Below are 6887 nucleotides of genomic sequence, written 5' to 3'. Positions count from 1 at the left end.
TCATCCTCAATTCTCAATTAGCAATCCTCAATCCTCAATCCTCAATCTTCAAACCCAATAATCAATCTCCAATCCTAGATCCTCAATCCCCAATCCTCAATCCTTAATCCTCAATCTTCAATCCTCAATACTCAATCTTCAATCCTCAATCCTCAATCCTCAATCCTCAATCATCAATCCTCAATCCTCAATCCTCAATCCTCAACCTTCAATCCTCAATACTCAATCCTCAATCCTCAATCATCAATTCTCAATTATCAATCCTCAATATTCAATCATCAATACTCAATCTTCAATCCTCAATCCCCAATCCTCAATCTTCAATGCTCAATCCTCAATCCTCAATCCTCAATCCTCAATCCTCAATTTTCAATCCTCAATACCCAATCTTCAATCCTCAATCCTCAATCCTCAATCCTCAATCCTCAATCCTCAATCCTGAATCCTCAATCTTCAATCCTCAATACTCAATCTGCAATCCTCAATCCTCAATCCTCAATCCTCAATCCTCATTCTTCAGTCCTCAATACCCATTCCTCAATCTTCAATCCTCAATCCTCAATCCTCAATTCTCAATCCTCAATCCTTAATCCTCAGACCTCAAACATCAATATTCAACCCTCAGTCCTCGTTCTCAATCCACAACCCTCAATCCTCAGTCCTCAATATTCAATCTTCAATCCTCAATACTCAATCCTCAATCTTCAATCCTCAATACTCAATCTTCAATCCTCAATACTCAGTCCTCATTCCTCAACCCTCAATCTTCAATCCTCAATACTCAATCTTCAATCCTCAATCCTCAATCCTCAATCCTCAATCCTCATTCTTCAATCCTCAATACCCAATCCTCAATCTTCAATCCTCAATCCTCAATCCTCAATCCTCATCCTCAATCCTCATTCTTCAATCCTCAATACCCAATCCTCAATCTTCAATCCTCAATCCTCATTCTTCAATCCTCAATACCCAATCCTCAATCTTCAACCCTGAATCCTCTATTCTCAATCCTCAACACTCAATCCTAATTCTTCAATCCTCAATACCCAATCCTCAATCTTCAATCCTCAATCCTCAATCCTCAATCCTCAATCCTCAATCGTCAGTCCTCAGTCATCAAACCTCAATCCTCAACCCTCAGCCCTCATGCTCAATCCTCAATCCTCAATCCTCAATCCTCAATCCTCAATACTCTATCTTCAAACCTCAATCCTCTATCCTCAACACTCAATACTCAATCCTCAATCTTCAATCCTCAATACTCAATCTACAATCCTCAATCCTCAATCCTCAATCCTCAATCCTCAATCTTCAATCCTCAATACTCAATCTTGAATCCTCAATCCTCAATCCTCAATCCCCAATCGTCATTCTTCAATCCTCAATACCCAATCCTCAATCTTCAACCCACAGTCCTCAATCATCAATTCTCAATCCTCAATCCTCAATCCTCAGGCATCAAACATCAATATTCAACCCTCAGTCCTCGTCCTCAATCCACAACCCTCAATCCTCAAACCTCATTCCTCAACCGTCAGTCCTCGTCCTCAATCCTCAACCCTCAATCCTCAATCCTCATTCTTCAATCATCAATACTCAACCTTCAATCCTCAATACTCAATCCTCAGTCGTCAATCCTCAATCCCCAATCCTCACTCTTCAATGCTCAATCCTCAATCCTCAATCCCCAATCCTCAATCTTCAATCCTCAATCGTCAATCTTCAGTCCTCAATACTCAATCTTCAATTCTCAATCTTCGATCCTCAATCCTCAATCCTCAATCCTCAGTACTCAATCCTCAATCCTCAATCTTCAATCCTCAACACTCAATCTTCAATCCTCATTCTTCAATCCTCAATACCCAATTCTCAATCTTCAATCCTCAGTCCTCAATCCTCAATTCTCAATCCTCAATCCTCAATCCTCGTTCCACAAACCTCAATCCTCAATTCTCAATCCTCAATCCTCAGTCCTCAGTCCTCAAACCTCAATTCTCAACCCTCAGCCCTCATCCTCAATCCTCAATCCTCAATCCTCAATCCTCGGCTCTCAGTCCTCAAACCTCAATGCTCAATCCTCAATACCCAATCCTCAATCCTCAATCCTCAATCATCAATCCTCAATCTTCAATACTCATTCCTCAATCCTCAATCCTCAATCTTCAATCATCAGTACTCAATCCTCAATCCTCAATACTCAATCCTCAATCGTCAATCCTCAATCCCCAATCCTCAATCTTCAATGCTCAATCCTCAATCCTCAATTCTCAATCCTCAATCTTCAATTTTCAATCCTCAATACCCAATCTTCAATCCTCAATCCTCAATCCTCAATCCTCAATCCTCAATCCTCAATCCTGAATCCTCAATCTTCAATCCTCAACACTCAATCTGCAATCCTCAATCCTCAATCCTCAATCCTCAATCCTCATTCTTCAGTCCTTAATACCCATTCCTCAATCTTCAATCCTCAATCCTCAATCCTCAATTCTCAATCCTCAATCCTTAATCCTCAGACCTCAAACATCAATATTCAACCCTCAGTCCTCGTCCTCAATCCACAACCCTCAATCCTCAGTCCTCAATATTCAATCTTCAATCCTCAATACTCAGTCCTCAATCTTCAATCCTCAATACTCAATCTTCAATCCTCAATACTCAATCCTCAATCCTCAATCCTCAATCTTCAGTCCTCAATACTCAATCTTCAATCCTCAATCATCAATCCTCAATCCTCAATCCTCATTCTCCAATCCTCAATACCCAATCCTCAATCTTCAATCCTCAATCCTCAATCCTCAATCCTCAATCCCCAATCCTCATTTTTCAATCCTCAATACCCAATCCTCAATCTTCAATCCTCAATCCTCATTCTTCAACCCTCGATACCCAATCCTCAATCTTCAACCCTCAATCCTCTATCCACTATCCTCAATTCTCAATCCTAATTCTTCAATCCTCAATACCCAATCCTCAATCTTCAATCCTCAATCCTCAATCCTCAATCATCAACCATCAATCCTCATTGTCCAACACTGAATCCTCAATCCTCAATCCTCAATCCTCAATCCTCAATCTTCAATCCTCAATCGTCAATATTCAGTCCTCAATACTCAATCTTCAATTCTCAATCTTCAATCCTCAGTCCTCAATACTCAATCCTCAGTACTCAATCCTCAACCCTCAATCTTCAATCCTCAGTACTCAATCTTCAATCCTCAATCCTCAATCCTCAATCCTCAATCCTCATTCTTCAATCCTCAATACCCAATCCTCATTCTTCAAACCTCAATACCCAATCCTCAATCTTCAATCCTCAATCCTCAATCCTCAATCCTCAATCCTCAATCCTCAGTCCTCAGTCCTCAAACCTCAATCCTCAACCCTCAGCCCTCATCCTCAAACCTCAATCCTCAATCCTCAATCCTCAGCCCTCAGTCCTCAAACCTCAATGCTCAATCCTCAATACCCAATCCTCAATCCTCAATCCTCAATCCTCAAACCTCAACCCTCAACCGTCAGTCCTCGTCCTCAATCCTCAACCCTCAATCCTCAATCCTCAATCCTCAATCCTGAATCCTCAATCTTCAATCCTCAATACTCAATCTGCAATCCTCAATCCTCAATCCTCATTCTTCAATCCTCAATAACCAATCCTCAATCTTCAACCCTCAGTTCTCAATACCCAATCCTCAATCTTCAATCCTCAATCCTCAAACTTCAATTCTCGATCCTCAATCCATAATCCTCTGACCTCAAACATCATTATTCAACCCTCAGTCCTCGTCCTCAATCCACAACCATCAATCCTCAGTCCTCAATATTCAATCATCTATATTCAATCTTCAATCCTCAACCCTCAATCCTCAATCCTCAATCCTCAATCATGAATCTTCAAACCTCAATCCTCACTCTTCAATGCACAATCCTCAATCCTCAATCCTCAATCATCAATCCTCAATCCTCAATCCTCATTCCTCAGTCCTCAAACCTCAATGCTCAATCCTCAATCCTCAAAACTCAATCATCAATCCTCAATCCTCAATCCTCAATCCTCAATCCTCAATCCTCAATCCTCAATCCTCAATCTTCAATCCTCATTCTTCAATCCTCAATACCCAATCCTCAATCTTCAATCCTCGATCCTCAATCCTGAATTCTCAATCCTCAATCCTCAGTCCACAACCATCAATCCTAAATTCTCAATGCTCAATAGAATATCCTGAATCCTCAGGATTCTATACTCAAACCTCAATCCTCAACCCTCAGCCCTCATTCTCAATCCTCAATCCTCAATCCTCAATATTCAATCCCCAATACTCAATCTTCAATCCTCAATCCTCAATCCTCAATCCTCAATCCTGAATCCTCAGTCATAAATTCTCAATATTCAATACTCAATCGCCAATCCTCAGTCCTCAATCCTCAATCCTCAATCCTCGTTCCTCAAACCTCAATCCTCAACCCTCAGTCCTCATCCTCAATTCTCAATTAGCAATCCTCAATCCTCAATCCTCAATCTTCAATCCCCAAAAATCAATCTCCAATCCTAGATCCTCAATCCTCAAGCGTCAATCCTCAATACTCAATCCTCAATCCTCAAGCCTCAGTCCTCAATCCTCAATCCTCAATCCTCAAACCTCAATCCTCAACCGTCAGTCCTCGTCCTCAATCCTCAACCCTCAATCCTCAATCCTCAATCTTCAATCATCAATAATCAATCTTCAATCATCAATCATCAATCCTCAATCCTCAATCCTCAATCCTCAATATTCAATCCTCAATACTCAATCTTCAATCCTCAATCCTCAATCCTCAATCCTCAATCCTCATTCTTCAATCCTCAATACCCAATCCTCAATCTTCAATCCTCAGTCCTCAATCCTCAAGCCTCAATCCTCAATCCTCATTCTTCAATCCTCAATACCCAATCCTGAATGTTCAATCCTCAATCCTCATTCTTCAATCCTCAATACCCAATCCTCAACCTTCAACCCTCAATCCTCTATCCCCAATCCTCAATTCTAAATCCTAATTCTTCAATCCTCAATACCCAATCCTCAATCTTCAATCCTCAATGCTCAATCCTCAATCATCAATTCTCAATCTTCAATACTCATTCCTCAATCCTCAATCCCCAACCCTCAATCTTCAACCATCAATACTCATTGTCCAACACTGAATCCTCAATCCTCAATCCTCAATCCTCAATCCTCAATCTTCAATACTCAATCTTCAATCTTCAATCCTCAATCCTCAATCCTCAATCCTCAATCTTCAATCCTCAATCCTCAATCCTCCATCCTCAATCTTCAATCCTCAATACTCAATCTGCAATCCTCAATCCTCAAACCTCAATCCTCAATCCTCATTCTTCAAACCTCAATACCCAATCCTCAATCTTCAATCCTCAATCCTCAATCCTCAATTCTCAATCCTCAATCCTTAATCCTCAGACCTCAAACATCAATATTCAACCCTCAGTCCTCGTCCTCAATCCACAACCTTCAATACTCAGTCCTCAATATTCAATCATCAATATGCAATCTTCAATCCTCAATCCTCAATCCTCAGCCCTCAATCCTCAATCCTCAATCTTCAAACCTCAATCCTCAATCGTCAATACTCAATCCTCAAACTTCAATCCTCAATCCTCAATCTTCAATCCTCAATCCTCAATCCTCAATCCTCAATCCTCAATCCTCATTCTTCAATCCTCAATACCCAATCCTCAATCTTCAATCCTCGATCCTGAACCCTGAATTCTCAATCCTCAATCCTCAGTCCTCAACCATCAATCCTATATTCTCAATGCTCAATAGAATATCCTGAATTCTCAGGATTCTATACTCAAACCTCAATCCTCAACCCTCAGCCCTCATTCTCAATCCTCAAACCTCAATCCTCAATATTCAATCCTCAGTACTCAATCTTCAATCCTCAATCCTCAATCCTCAATCCTCAATCCTCAATCCTCAATCCTCAATCCTCAGTCATAAATCCTCTATCTTCAATACTCAATCGTCAATCCTCTGTCCTCAATCCTCAATCCTCAATCCTCGCTGCTCAAACCTCAATCCTCAACCCTCAGTCCTCATCCTCAATTCTCAATTAGCAATCCTCAATCCTCAATCCTCAATCTTCAAACCCAATAATCAATCTCCAATCCTAGATCCTCAATCCCCAATCCTCAATCCTTAATCCTCAATCTTCAATCCTCAATACTCAATCTTCAATCCTCAATCCTCAATCCTCAATCCTCAATCATCAACCCTCAATCCTCAATCCTCAATCCTCAACCTTCAATCCTCAATACTCAATCCTCAATCCTCAATCATCAATTCTCAATTATCAATCCTCAATATTCAATCATCAATACTCAATCTTCAATCCTCAATCCCCAATCCTCAATCTTCAATGCTCAATCCTCAATCCTCAATCCTCAATCCTCAATCCTCAATTTTCAATCCTCAATACCCAATCTTCAATCCTCAATCCCCAATCCTCAATCCTCAATCCTCAATCCTCAATCCTGAATCCTCAATCTTCAATCCTCAATACTCAATCTGCAATCCTCAATCCTCAATCCTCAATCCTCAATCCTCATTCTTCAGTCCTCAATACCCATTCCTCAATCTTCAATCCTCAATCCTCAATCCTCAATTCTCAATCCTCAATCCTTAATCCTCAGACCTCAAACATCAATATTCAACCCTCAGTCCTCGTTCTCAATCCACAACCCTCTATCCTCAGTCCTCAATATTCAATCTTCAATCCTCAATACTCAATCCTCAATCTTCAATCCTCAATACTCAATCTTCAATCCTCAATACTCAGTCCTCATTCCTCAACCCTCAATCTTCAATCCTCAATACTCAATCTTCAAT

The sequence above is a fragment of the Calliopsis andreniformis genome, unplaced genomic scaffold (genome assembly GCF_051401765.1).
Source record: "Calliopsis andreniformis isolate RMS-2024a unplaced genomic scaffold, iyCalAndr_principal scaffold0128, whole genome shotgun sequence".
Classification (NCBI taxonomy): Eukaryota; Metazoa; Arthropoda; class Insecta; order Hymenoptera; family Andrenidae; genus Calliopsis; species Calliopsis andreniformis.
Note: the sequence above shows the minus strand (reverse complement) of the source record.